General features: G+C 57.1%; 1 protein-coding gene across 2 annotated transcripts in view; it reads right to left on the bottom strand.

The window, feature by feature from the left end:
* CRHR2 (corticotropin releasing hormone receptor 2) overlaps positions 1 to 13,914 on the bottom strand; it is an 84,634-nt gene that overhangs the window by 32,208 nt on the left and 38,512 nt on the right. The window lies entirely within an intron of this gene.

Below are 13,914 nucleotides of genomic sequence, written 5' to 3'. Positions count from 1 at the left end.
TTCCTTCCCTCCTTCCTTCCTTCCTTCCTTCCTTCCTTCCTTCCTTCCTTCCTTCCTTCCTTCCTTCTTGGATTCAGGGGTTCTTCTAATTGATCCTATTTTATACCTTTTTTTGAGGATTTTGCTTTAAAATTTATTGCATTGTGCAGGTATATGCCAGGCACGTAGTAGGTCCTTAATAAATGCTGGTTGATTGATCTGACAAACATTCTGTTCATCTTGTTCCAGGCTTGGACTCCTCTGAAACATCTGGAAATGGAAGGCAGTTTGGCGAGCTCCTCGGGACTCCAGGGAGGAAGCCCCACCGGTGTGAAGGGACGCCCCTTCCGTTCTGTAGGCCTGGGCTTCAAACTCTGTTCCTGGATCATACAGAGGAGTAGAGACTTTGAGCTAGGAGGAACCTGACAGGCCTTCTAGTCCAACCTTTGATTTTACTGTAAAAGAAATGGAGGCCCAGCAATGTGAAGTGACTTGCCTAACGTTACACAGGTAGTAAGTGGCAAAGCTGGACCTGAACTTGGTTCTTCTCATTCCAAAATGGGTGTGCGTGTGAGTCTTCCCATTGTACTGTCTGACTCATGTTTGTTTCACTATTAGGGTTTGATTATTTATATTTTCCCTTATTTCTTCTCAATTTAACCCGTTTATGGCTTTAAAAATGTCAATGGGCGCACACGCACACACACATGCACACGCACACGCACACACACACGCTCCCTGGGTATTTTTTCTGTACACCACTGGGACCACACTGGTTGTGGGCCATAACTGACTGTGGCCCAGTCAGAACCAAAGCCACACGATCATTTGGAGCCGATCTTTCTTAACTCTCAGCATCTGTGGCACACTCCATGCAGACAGCAGAGGAGGAGCGTTGGCTGTGCCCATCTGCCCACCTGCCCGCTCTCAGGATCAGGCTGCTTTTTGGCTCTCTGGGGCCGAGCGGGCATCAAGATGGCACAGGGGCTGGCTTCTCTCACCCGAGGGCAGAGCTTGCTAGCTTTGGGCTTCGTTGCACGTTGAGGGTCCTGAGCCTGCAGCAGAAGCCAGGGAGCCCGGCGCCAGGGGAACCGGAAAAGCCGCTGCCACTTAATTGACAGGCGTGGGATTGAGAAAGCACCCAACGGAATGCCTCCTGGCGGGGCTCTCAGAGCAGAGTCTCCTCAGAAAGGAATCGGTTTTTAATTGCTGCTTTGGAACTCAGTCATTAAAAAATGATGATCGTTTGCTAGCTGGGCGACCAGGGAGAGAGGGTTCCGGCTGTTGCCTTCAAGCTAGGAAGCGTCTGAGCGTGGCTCAGAGGCTGGATCATGTCTGCTGCCAGAGGAGCCGCCAATGGCGGCTCGGAGGAGCTCGGCCCCGGGGCAGCCACAGGGGTGGCTTTTCATCCACAGCACACCCACAGTGCTCAAGGGCTCTCTGCCAGGCTCCTCGGGGGCACAGAGAAGTCCCAGGTCCATGAAAGCACAGCCCCGGGAGGGCAGAGGGCAAATGGAGTTCTCCGACTGCTGGCACACCCGTTCTCTGAGGCCCGAGTCCAGACGATCTGTACAAGAGTCCACTCATCTCTTCTGTGGATCCACAGGGGAGCTGAACCCTGGTCTGGGGGAGGGTCCATGGTCCTGGGAAGCCTGAACCCGGCTGCCCCGCATAGAGCCTTAAGCGGTCACAGCAAGAAGGGGCTCTCCGCCTCAGCTGATGAATAAGGAAACTGAGAGGATCTCGGATAGGCGCACGGTCAAGTACTGAGTGAGCACAGAACTGGGCCCGAAGGGCCAGGTCTCAGGGGGTTCGTCCCACACCACCCTGTCTCTGGCCAGCACTTGAGGGAAGGAAGAACCCTCTAAGATCTTGACAGGCTCATCCCAGGCCAGCTGAAGGTGGTGTGAAGACCAGCTAGACAAACGGCAAATAAAAGTGTGGTGGCACATGGTGTGGTAGAGCACGTTCCTTGTGTCAGACGGCTTTGATCTGACCCGGATGCAACCAAGCTATGTGGCCTTGGACAAGTCACTTCTCTGGGCCTCATTTTCCCCATCTATAAAATGGCACCTGGGGACGGGGACATCAGTCTGGCAGCTGGGGACAGGATGGACTGGAGAGAAGAGATGGAGCCATATTGGGATTGCCAAACTGGGTCCCACCGAGGATGGAGGGTCCTTCCATCCTGGCATACTGCTGACAACTAGCCAAAAGAGGCGAGGCAATAGCACATGATGCTCCCCCATGACGTTAGCCTTAAGCAGGTGTATCCCAACTTCTCCTTCACCATGATGGAGAACGCTGATGGGCAGCACTGCCATTGCTGCTTAATCAAAGCTTCCCCGAGTTGACTCACTGAACCCTCAGCACCCCTGGGAGCCAACCGGACTTGAGATCGAAATCCAAACGGCTTAATGAAAACGTGTCTGGTGAGCAGGCTCTGGAACCCCTTTCCTCTCGCTGAAGGAACCTTTGGGGGGGAGGGGTTCTTCGGTGGCCTCAAGAAGCTCATCTTTCTCAAATAAAAAGAATGGAAAATTCAGTTGGGTTGAAGGCGGAGGCTCAACAGATGTCCTTCCTGCTTAACTAAACATCCCGTGGAAAACCAGCGTCTTGTTTGCTTCTTTTGAACACAGAGTCCCCTCTCCATTGCCCCAAATGGCTTTCTACCTTCACTTTGTGGGGTCTTTCTAAAAATTAATGGGGATTCTGGGTGGGAGCCCAGGACCCCTTCATTAGGACCCGGATCCCCTGGAATCAGGCCACAATCTGTCTGAATCGGGGGTGGAGCAGGAAGCTTAGGGTCTAAGGACATGTGACCTTGGGCTTCTGCAAGCCTTTCTGGGGTTCCATTTCCTCATGTCGAGGAAACAAGGGGGCCGTGTCCCACGACTGACCAGGAAGGGGAAGACACACCGATGGGGGCTCATGGCAGGTGATGGGAGAGGATCCTGACCCACCAGATACTTAGAACTTCAAGTAGCATACGGAGACCCAGAAAGGAGAGTCCTCAGGGGAGACGATGATTTCTGAAATGAGGTGACTTGGGGGCGCTTATTTGTGTTTTAGATAGTTGCTTGAATTCTCTTGGGATCCAGCCAGTCCCAGCGTGGCTCTTTTCTTTTCTTGGACCTCTAATGGTCCCTTACGCTTCTTTTTCTGGTATTCATGGATCCTCGCTCTGTGCCACAATCCTTGTTGCTGTCCTCTACTGGTCTCTCGGGCATTTCCCCACCTTCCTTCAGCACCTTGGCAGCTGGCACAGAGTTCCTCCTCTCTCCATGCCTTCATTCCAAAGATTCCAGGAGCCACGTGGATGCTTCCTCTTGTAGCCTTGTCCTCAGTGAGCTCCTGAGCTCCCACTCAGCTGGGCTAGCCATAGATGCCTCTTTTCTCTGGGACCGTCATCCAATGACCATCTTTACATGTGCTTGCAATCTCTGGCCTACTGAGGCAGGAAGGTGGCATAATGGATAGAGTGCTGGGCCAAGAGTCAGGAAGATCCGAGTTCAAAACTGAACTCAAAACATTTGCTAGCTGTGTAACGTTGGGCAAATCTCGTCACCTGTTTGCCTCAGTCTTCTCTTCTGTAAAATGGGGGTTCCCAGGGTTGTCGTGAAGATACTTAGCCCAGTGCTTGGCACTCAGTAGGTGCCATATAAATGTTAGCTGTTATTATTGTCTCTCTACTGGCTTGGAAATGCCCCATATTTCTGCTTGACCCCATTATGCTGTTAAAATGCTATTTTCTCTCTCTTTCCCTGAAACACCAAACTTTTAGTCTTCTTTTCTTTCTTAAACTTTACCTTCCGTCTTGGAGTCATTACTGTGTATTGGTTCCAAGGCAGAAGAGTGGTCAGGGCTAGGCAATGGGGGTCGTGACTTGTCCAGGGTCACACATGCTAAGAAGTGTCAGACTAGATTTGAATCCAGGACATCTCATCTCTAGACCTTGCTCTCAATCTAATAAGCCATCAAGCTGCCCCCTTTATAGATCTTTTAAAAAGCCACCATTTTGCTTTAAATTTCATTCACTGAATAAACCCTTCTCTTCCCCAACCAGCTTCTCACAGATCCCATACAAATGTTCTCTCTCTCTCTCTCTCTCTCTCTCTCTCTCACACACACACACACACACACACACACACACACACACACACACACACACACACATCCCTCCTCCCAACTCCATTCTATCACCTTACCAAACCCCAACTCTGCGTCCCCCCCACCATCTGCCTTCTCTGCTCCTTCTTGGGAGCTGCAAAACTGTGCCCATCGAGTGTGCCACAAACACACCTCGATCTAACTTCAGGGGCCTCCTCTTAGTTAGCTTTGACCGACTCTCTGGGGCATTCCTCAGAGCAGCCACTCCAAGTCCTTCTCCTTCCTCAGGGGTCCTGCGCTGTCTCCTCCCTCTGCAGTCTCCTTGTCTGTCCTGAGGAAATGGAGGCCACTCCTGGAGAATTCCCTCTTCCTCTTTGCTCCTCCCTTTATCTCTCCCCACCCCGATTCTTTCCTCCTTTGCTGCAGGCCCGGAGGAAGGGGCGACTCTTCTCTTCACCGAAGATGAGGCCTCTCCACGGGCCCTCTTGGTCGTGGCCTCATGGTGGCGAAGCCTCCTATGATCATCCCCTGGGGGGAAGCCAAGATGGCGGCTTGGTAGCCACAAAAGCTGGAATCCTCCCAAACCTACGGTCACCCCCTCGTTGGCTCCTTCCCTGCTCCCTGCCCGGGACTCCTTCATCTCCCAGAAGGCCACCAAAGGCCCAGGAGCATTAGCTGAAAGTTCCAAAGGGGCAGATGGCAGTGGGATGTCAGGAGAGCCTTCATTAGAGCAGGAGTGGCGTGAGCTGTCTTCGGAGGCCTCGGGAGCTCTTTCCTCCTCACAAGGGGGGGCCGGACAGTCACTTGACAGGGACGCGGCTGAATGTTGTTCAGGTATGTCGCCCCAGATGGCCACAGCGGTCCATTATAGCTTGGAGAGTCCGTGAGACCAGGAGCACAAACAGGGGCTATTTCTGACAAGGGATGCATTAGTTACCATGGCAATGCCCATGACCTTGACAGGATCCGCGTGGCTTGTGTGCCACCAGGACAGCCTTGGGCATTAGGGCAGAAGGTAAGTGAGGCAGGAGGGAGCCGCAGACTCATGCTCTTCTCAGAGGATGGTCTTTCTGGCTGGTTCCACGTGTAGGCAGTCAGCAGCTGTCCCACCAGGGCAGATCAACGTGCCTGGAAACAGGGCCTTCTGCTAAGAAGATCTCCAGGGGACTTTCTGGATGCCAGAAACGGTTTTCAGCCCATTTTCTTCTTTTGGGTCCCCCATGAGTGATTCTGCTCAAGTCAATCCAGTTCAACAAACATCAGCTAAGCACCTACTGTGTGCCAGGTGCTGGAGTTACAAAGAGAGAAACCAAACCACTTCTGACTGAATCCAAGAAACGTCCCTTCTCCAAGAAGCACAAATCCATATAGTGACATCCAGGTGTGGACTAGAGGTCGATTTAACTGACATTGGGGAACTCCCAGATGAGGAAACTCTCTTTTGCAATGCAGGTAAAGAAACACCACTGTGATTTACAGACTCAGGGAGGTGCATTGGGGCATTCGAGGCCGAGAGGCTTGTCCAGGGACACACAGCTAATGTGCATCAGAAATGGGACATGAACCCCGTCAACTATCCCTAACTCTGTGGCCATTTTCTGTCCACTGCAGTAAAAAATATGATTTCTGGGGACAGACCAACTGGGGGAATCAGGAAAGGCTTCTTGGAAGAAATGATGCTTGAGTTGAGTCTTGAAGGGAGCCAAGGCAGAGGTGAGGAAGGTGGGGGTCCTGGAACGGGGGGACGACCCCTGCAAAAGCACGAGAAGGAAGAGGAGAATAGCAAGGGCACCTTTTTGACCCTCACAAAGCCCACGCCATAGGAGTAGTGGCCCTGGCCTGGGCGCCATGTCACTCTCAATGGCCCCACATGAGCACAGGCCTTAGCTGAATCCTTGGTCCCACACCAGGCTTTTGTCTTTCATCTGAAGGTCCGTTGGCTGGCTCAGGAGTGAGTGAAGGCCAAGCTCGGCCCCCCACATGGAGAAGGGATGAGCCTTGTTCTCCTTGGCTGAGGCGAGCAGAACCGGGAGCCGAAGAGGCTGATTTGGGCTCAGCCTAGTTTCCTGACCGTAGAGTGGCCCCCTTCCATCTTCGGAGATCTCCAAACAGAGGCTGCCCAGCCACCTGCCATGCGCATCCTAGACAAGATTTGTGTTCAGGCGGGCGTTGGGCTGCTCCCAGCTCTGGGGCCCCCCGTTTGTGGAGGACCCAGTGGGGGTGGGGAGCAGCCGGCTCTGCAGTCTCCAAGGCCGTCCCAAGGATGCTGGCCGTCTCTCGTTGGAGCTGTAGGCCAGGGCAGCCCTTGGCGGGGAGGCAGCGGGCTTGGCCAAGGGGCGCCACAAGCCAGGGACCATTCAGGGACGCGAGAGGGGTCAGAGAGAAGCCCCGCAGTCCCTCCCAACCTCTACAACAGCAAATCCATGATTCTAAGATGGCCGAAGGCTCGCGCTCCGGGCTTTCCTGTGCCCCCCCGAAGGCAAACTCGCCTCCTGTCTACACGGAGGAATCATTCACCATCCTCGGCGGGGGAGCCGCAGGAAGGACCCGGCCCAGTGAGCCTGTGGCCACAAGCGCCAGAGGGATGGGTGCTCGCCAAGGGGGTCCCCACCCGGAGAGGGGAGCAGCTCCAGCAGACCCCCACATCCAAGGAGATGCCATCCGTTTCCCTCTTCAGGGGCCCCTGGCCACGGAGGCCCCGAGCAGCGCAGGGCCAGCCTCTGGAGAGGATCTTTAGTCCCTTAAAGGAGGCCGACCTGGCCTGGCCATCTCTGTCGGAAGGCCTGAGGGGTGACGACAAGCGTGTGTGCGGGCACCAGTGAGGCTTGGCCAGGGCTCCAGATGGCACAGGCTTGAACCCGGGGCCGAACAGGAGGAGGAACTCTTAGGAAATAGTGAAAGCGCCTGGGACGAGCCGCCATTTCCTCCGGACGCCAGGGTTCTGCAGGGTTGCTATGGATGCCAGGTGCCGGGCAGGAGCGGGCAGCACAGGGCAAGAACGAGGGCTCCTGGGAGGATGCCACAGGGCTCCGCGGACGGCCTCCTAAGGCAGGTGGAAAGCCAGGAGGGCCTCTGGCCCTGGCGGGGGGCATCGATGAGGGTCTCCCAGAGCGGCCGGGTGGGGGCAGGTTTCCATGGCCTTTCCTAGCTGGGGGGGCTTCCAAGCACGTGAGCTCACGCACCCTTCCGGGGCTGTCTGAACAGCCTCCTCCGTGTCATGCCTCAGGACGGTCTGTGGGGGGCCCACTGGGGGGGCCTTTTACCCACATTCAGGCCCCCCAGGACTCTCTCGAGGTGCGCCCCCGTGGGGGGGCCCCGAGCCTCTGGAGCTGCCGTGTGCACGCGGGCCCCCCGCTCAGAAGGCAGGAGGCCTGGACCTCTCCGGGTGCCCATGGAGATGCCGCCGGACGAACGAGCTCCTCTCCAGGGAAACCGGCCAGGAACAAGGAGGAAGGGCCGGCCTCGCCTCCACCAGGCTGCCAGCATTGTGCCAGGCAGGCAGGCAGGCAGGCGAGGTGGGAGAAGGCCGGCTCACTCCTTCTCTCTCCTTTCTGGTCTGAAGGGGCTCCTTTGTACCGCGTTGCCCCTAGCAACCATCCAGCCCGGCTCTCGTCGCCATGACGCCAGGGAGGCAGGGAGGGAGGAGAAGGGCCGAGCAGTGGCGGGCAGCCGGGATGCTCTTCCTTCTCAGAGGGGCTCCGAGAGCCCTTCCACAGGACCACGTGGCCCCGGTCGCCAGGCCCTCCAGACATCGGCCGTCCCGGAGTCCTCTGTGGGGGCTCCCAGCCATGTCGGCGTCCGGCCCCGGGCCCAGGGCGCTCCCCTCAGAGACAAGACAAAGCGGTGGCCTACCAGAGGTGCGGGGCCGAGGGTCCGGACGCCGGGCCCTCCTGGGTCCCTCGCTAACCCTGGGACCCCGCAGGGGCTTCCGGCTCTTCTCCTCCAAGGCCAGAGCCGGGCTCCCTCCCAGACTCGGATGGCCAAAGTGTGTGAAAGCCTGGAGGCCCTGCAGGAAGGAGCCGATCCCCCTGCGAGGACGCCGTGAGCCCTCCTCGGACGCTGCGTCTCACAGGAAGAGCCCATGGGGGGACGCTGGTGCGTGCGGGGCCGCCTCTCCCCTGGCGCTCAAGCCGAGCTGCCCATCCATCCCTGGCTCCAGCCCCGGAAGGGCTCCTCCCATGTGGCTCCCCAACTCCATCCTGGGGCCTCGGAGAAGGAAACCGCCAACGTGGCAGAGACATCCCCAGCCGGAGGGAGTGTCGAACCCCGCAGAGGCCCCCGAGAGCCGGGAGGGACTTCTGCCCCGCCTGAGGCTCGGGGACAGGGAGTGACTTGCCCAAGGTCACACGAATCAGATTTCAGAACCCAAGAACTTTCCACTGAGCCACCCGACCCCCTTGAGAAAACCAAGCTCAGATCCTGCTCTCACAGTCAGTCGGTCGGCCAGCGAACCTGACCAAGGGCCAACGAGAGGCCAGGCTCTGGGCTTGGTGCTAGAGATATGAAGGGAGGCAAAATACGAGGCCCCAGTTCACGGGGAGCTCATCACCTAGCGGGGCAGATGCCATACAAGCCACTATGGACCAAAGAGCGGTAGACAGCATGAACAGACGCTAACTGTGGAGGGAAAGGCCTAGGGTTAAGGGGAAGCAGGGAGGGCTTCCTGTACAAGGTGGGATTTTGCCCAAGATGTGAAAGCAGCCAGGGCGGCTCTCCAGGAGGCAGATGGGAAGGGGGAGAATTCTAGACCCGGGAGGGGGGCAGTCTGTGGAAATGCGCTCTTGTTTGGGGACCGCCAGGAGGCCAGTGGCTCTGGATCGCAGGGCACGTGCGAGGGAGGTAGAAGGGGTAAAGAGCCCGGAAAGGGGAGGGGGCAGGTTTCGAAGGGCTTGGAAGACCCAACAGAGGAATTCCTATTCACTCCAGGGGCGATAGGGAGCCACTGCATTCCTTAAGGAGGAGAGGGTCACGGTTGGACCCGGACCTTTGGACTCAGCCAGTGGGGCGATGGACGGCCTGAAATGAGGAGGGACTCGAGGCAGGCAGACCCCCACCCCAGCAGCCATCGTCCGGGCCCCAAGGGAGGAGGGTCTGCGGTCGGGTGGGGGCAGCCGCAGAGGAGAGAAAAGACAGCGTGAAGGCCAAGTCAGAAGGTCTTGGCAAAGGATTGTGCCCGGTGGGGAGGGAGGAGAGGGACGCGGATGCTGCCCGGGGGCCGGGAGGAAGGGGTGCCTCTGTACTGATAGTAAGTTAGGAAGGGGGAAGATCACGACCCAGTTTTGAGCATTTTGAGTTTAAGAAATATATGGGGTGGGAGCTGGATGGCTCAGTGGGTAGAGCACCAGGCCTGGAGTCAGGTCCCGGATTCAAATGTGATCTCAGATACTTCCTAGCTGTGAGACCCTGGTCAAGTCCCTTAACCCCAATCGCCCAACCCTTACTCTCTTCTGCCTTGGAACCAGCACTCAGTAGTGATTCTAAGACAGAAGGGAAGGACTAAACCCCCCAAAGAAAGCGATGGGAGCCCCAGGCTGAGATGGCCCGTTGGCCAGCGGAGAGGCGAGGCTGCAGCTAAGGAGAGAGCTTAGATTTGAGCGACCATCAGAGCGAGGATAACTGAATCCACGAGAGCTGGCGAGATCCCAAAGAGAGCCCCGGCCGGGGCCCCGGGGAGCCCTGGAGGCCCGAAGGAAGGTCCAGGAAAGGAGACGGGGAAGGAGGGGGAGAACCGGGAGAGGCAGGGAGGCCAGGGAGAATGAGGAGGAGGAGGAGAGGCCATTTTGGAGAGACAAGGCTGGATATCAGGCTGCGCAGAAGCCAGAAGAGAGAAACTGAGGCTTCTAACCCAGAATACTTCTGAAGCCCCAAGTGGGTTTTTTTAGTTCCTTTGAACCTCAGTTTGCTCATCTGTAAAGTGGTGCTCGGCTTGTCTCCCTCCCAGGGTTGCTGAGGGGGAGCCTTAAAGTTTACAAAGCTTTTCACCTGTGTCGCCCTCTTTGAGCCTCACAACCCTTAAGTGGGTGCCATTTTTAGCCCCATTTTATAAGGCTGAAATGAGGTGCTCAGGGTCACACAGCCAGTAAGGGTCTGAGGCAGGATTTGAACTTGGGTCTTCCTGACTCCAAGTCCAGGGCTCTGGCCCCTGCTCCTCATGCCACTTAGTCACTGCCTACAATGTAAGGAGTCAGGCAAGAGACAGGCTACTATGCTCAGTGTGCAGCAGCAAGGAAGTGGAGCCCAGCAGGGTAAGGAGGCTTGGCCAGGCATCTGGGAGCCCAGCCGGGAGGGACCCCCATGGCCAAGCCCAGCAGCAGCCCTGAAGGGAGCCGGAGCTGGTTCTGACCTTGCTGGAGCTGGAGTGGCCTGGGAAGCAAGGAGAGCTGCAGTGACTCAAAGGGAGGGCATCCCTGCCAGCTCCATTCATCACTCCTCTCGGCAGCCTTCCCAGCCAGCCCACACCCTGCTCGCAGCTCCCTCGGGCTCGGCACATAGAGGAGAGCATAAGAAACACTCCCCCCCCCCCCCAATCTGTTTGTCTCCCTCCCTTTTCTTCTTCTCTCTCCCTCCCTCCCTCCTTCCCTCTCGCTTTCCCTCCCTCTTCTCTCTCTGTCTCCCTCTCCCTTTGTCTTTGTCTCTCTCCCTCTGTCTCCCTCCCCTGTCTCTGTCTCTCTGTCTCTGTCTGTCTCTGTCTGTCTCCCTCTCCCTTTGTCTCTGTCTCTCACTCCCTCTGTTTCCCTCTCTCTGTCTCTCTAGCTCTCTGTCTCTGTCTCCCTCCCTCCTTTGTCTCTCCTCTCTCGTTCTCTTTCTCTGGGCCCAATAAGTGCCTGCTGATGGACTGATCCAGACTGAGCTATAGGGGCGAGGAGCCACTGGCCCTTTCGGATCAGGGCAGGCCATGGCACGTGCAGTGAGCCTGTGAGCGTAGGTGAGAGCTTGCCTGGGAAAGGCTGTTAGTGAGAAGTAAAGGCATTCGTGCTGTATCAGAGAGGCCAGAGGAAGCCACGGGAGGCTTGTGAGCGGGGGAGTGCCGTGCTCAGCCCACACTCCAGGCATATTGCTTCCAGGGCTGTGGAAGGCAGAAGAGAGATTCCAGTTCAGAGGGAAGGTCTGGATGATGCCTTTTGCAGGCTGACCTCCTGAGATCCTGAACAATCTGGAGTCCCAGCACCCAGGCTCTAAAATGAAATCTTGCTTCCGGCCGGTGTCGCTGACCATTCCAATGGTTCTTCCCCTATCCGTGATGGATGCTTCAGGCCATCTCAGCAAACAGCCCCTGAAAGCATCTCTGCTCCTCAGAGCCCCCCTGGCACAGAGTTGGGGGAACGGGAGTCAGAAGAGCTGGGTTCTAATTATGGCTCTGCCACAGACTTACTGTGTGACCTCCAGAGGCTCAGTTTACCCATTCTGATCATCCTTTCCTGGTCAGCTTCTCAGTGTGTTTCGAGGATAAGGTGAAGGCATTCTGCGAACAGGAGGGAGCCTTCCTCGGTCTGTGGCATCACTTACAGGCATCCAGGAAGCGCAGGCTCACGAGAGCCCTGGCTGGTCTGACCATGATGGATCTTCTGCCAAAGACATGGCTGGCTGGCTGCCCCTTCCTCTGCCCTGTGGGTCCGCTGGGGGCCGAGAGGCCCTGAATGAAGGCTCGGGGCCTCGTGGCCAGCCTCAGCTCGATCCCTGCCAATTCCGTGATGCCATTATTTCTCTCGTTACCAACGTACATCTCCAAGCCAGGCCTCAGTTTCCTCATCTGTAATGGTTTTCTGGCTTCACGTCTATGCTCCAGGCTTGAATCCTGGGTTATTCAGACAGGTTTGGGCACAAGGCCTGCCGTCTCTGGGCTTTCCTCGGTGTCCTTCTTTGTAAAATGAGGGGGTCGGCCTGGCTGCTTTCTGGGGTTCCTCCTGACGCCCCCAACACACTTTGACTCGAACTTTTGTGGCCTGAATGCCTTAAGAGGGGCCTCATGACCCAGGCGAGGATCGGTGGTCGAAAAGGCCAAGATCTGGGGTGGGGGTGGGTGGGGGCTTCTGCTCTGTCTCCTGTTAGCCCCTCCCTGCCCTCCCCACCCCTTCCTGCTTCTGCTGGACCCTCTCAAGGGAGGGGGAGGCTCCCTCTCCCTTTCAGTTGGGCCGAAGCCAGATCCCTTGGAAGCGTCAAGAAATGATGGATCAGCCCCTGCTTGTGAGCACAGGAGCAGGCGCCGAGGACTAGTCATTAGCTGACAAGAGGGCGCCGACGCAGCTGGGGCACACAGGGCCTGCGCACTTGGGGCACCCAGGGTCCCCGACGGCCCTGGCCCCAGAGAGCAGAAAGTCAGCCCAGGTCCCTCCTGGTCCGGGCCCCCCATTACTGCACTGGGATCCCGAGACTAAGAGAGGCTGGCTGAACTCTGAAGAGCCCGATGGTCTAGAGCGACCACTGTGCAGGGATTGCAGCATGAACTTTGGGGTGGGGGGGCTCTCACTATCCCATACACGAGGTCTCCCCCTTAGCTCAGAAGCCCTTTGGGAGCAGGAGCACAGCGCGTGGCACATGGGAGCTGCATAACAGGGGCTTCCCCTTTCATTGGTTTGTCCAAAATCAACAACATCCATCTGTCTTTGGGGCTGTCCCCATTAGGGACCCAGGCGTCCCTCTCCCTCCTCCGCTCTTTGCCCTCCCTTCCCAGGCCAGTACCTGGGAGAGAAGGCTTTTCCCTCAGGACTCTCGAAGACCGTCCTCATGAACAGGGCTGACTCGAGAACCCCGAGAACGGAACCCCAAGCGAGCCCAGAGGTCGGACCTCTCCAGGGGGCGCAGAAGACCCACACGAGGTTGGCCGACACAGGACTCGAGAGACTGGCCAAAGCTGACTGATCGCCGGGCGTGAACCACTTCTTTCCCTTCCTGAGGCCTCAGTTTCTTCTGTAAATGGGTAGACGGGGTGAGAGGACTTCCTAGGATCTGACTCCCAGCATACTGCCGTCGGCTTGCCTTGGCTGTCAAGTCTCCTCCTCACTGTCTTGGTCCTAACAAGACGCCAGCAAGGCCCTCCCCAAATGGTGATGGCCAGAGCACGGCTCCAGACTTGTGGGCCGCCCCAGAGCTCCGGCCTCCCCTCTTTTCCTTCATCCTTCAGTTCGCTTATCCTGAGGTCACACTAGCGTTGGGCGGCCGCTTTCCACCCAGGAGTCACCTGGAGCTCGCTTCACCTCACATACATGGAGCTCGAACTGGACTTGGTGTAGGCGACCTGTTCATCCACTCAGTCAACATTTATTAAGCACCTACTGTGTGCCAGGCCCTGTGCTAAGCCCTGGGGGCTGCCAAGAGGCAAGAGACAGTCCCTTCCCTCTTGGAGCTCCTGGTCTAATGGAGAGCCAAGCCAGGTTTGTGGTGCAGCTCGACAGAGGAGGAAAAGGGGAAACGGAGAGCAGGAAGTCCTGGCAGGAAGGAAAAGCGTCCCGTGGACGGTGAGGCTTTATCTGCCCCCCCCACCCCCGAAGCTGAGGGCAGAAATGAGGAGCGAAAACCCTCGGGCTTGGCGGATGGCCAGAGAAGGAGTCCGGAACTGAGAGGTGGCGAGCCTGGTTTGAGGGTCCGTGTCACTGGGTAGACGCGTCTGCTGAAAGGTGTAAGAACGCTGCAAGGGGGGCACGTTACGAAGGGCTGGGAATGCCACATAGAGGATTTATTGGTCCTGGGGGCAACAGGGAGCCGCTGGAGTTTATTAAAGTGTGTGTGTGAGTGTGTGTGTGTGTGTGTGTGTGTGTGTGTGTGTGTGTGTGTGTGTGAGAGAGAGAGAGAGAGAGAGAGAGACAGAGACAGAGAGAGAGAGAGAGA

Source organism: Gracilinanus agilis, chromosome 1 (genome assembly GCF_016433145.1).
Source record: "Gracilinanus agilis isolate LMUSP501 chromosome 1, AgileGrace, whole genome shotgun sequence".
In the NCBI taxonomy this organism is placed as follows: domain Eukaryota; kingdom Metazoa; phylum Chordata; class Mammalia; order Didelphimorphia; family Didelphidae; genus Gracilinanus; species Gracilinanus agilis.
Note: the sequence above shows the minus strand (reverse complement) of the source record. Positions and strands in the feature narration are given on the sequence as shown.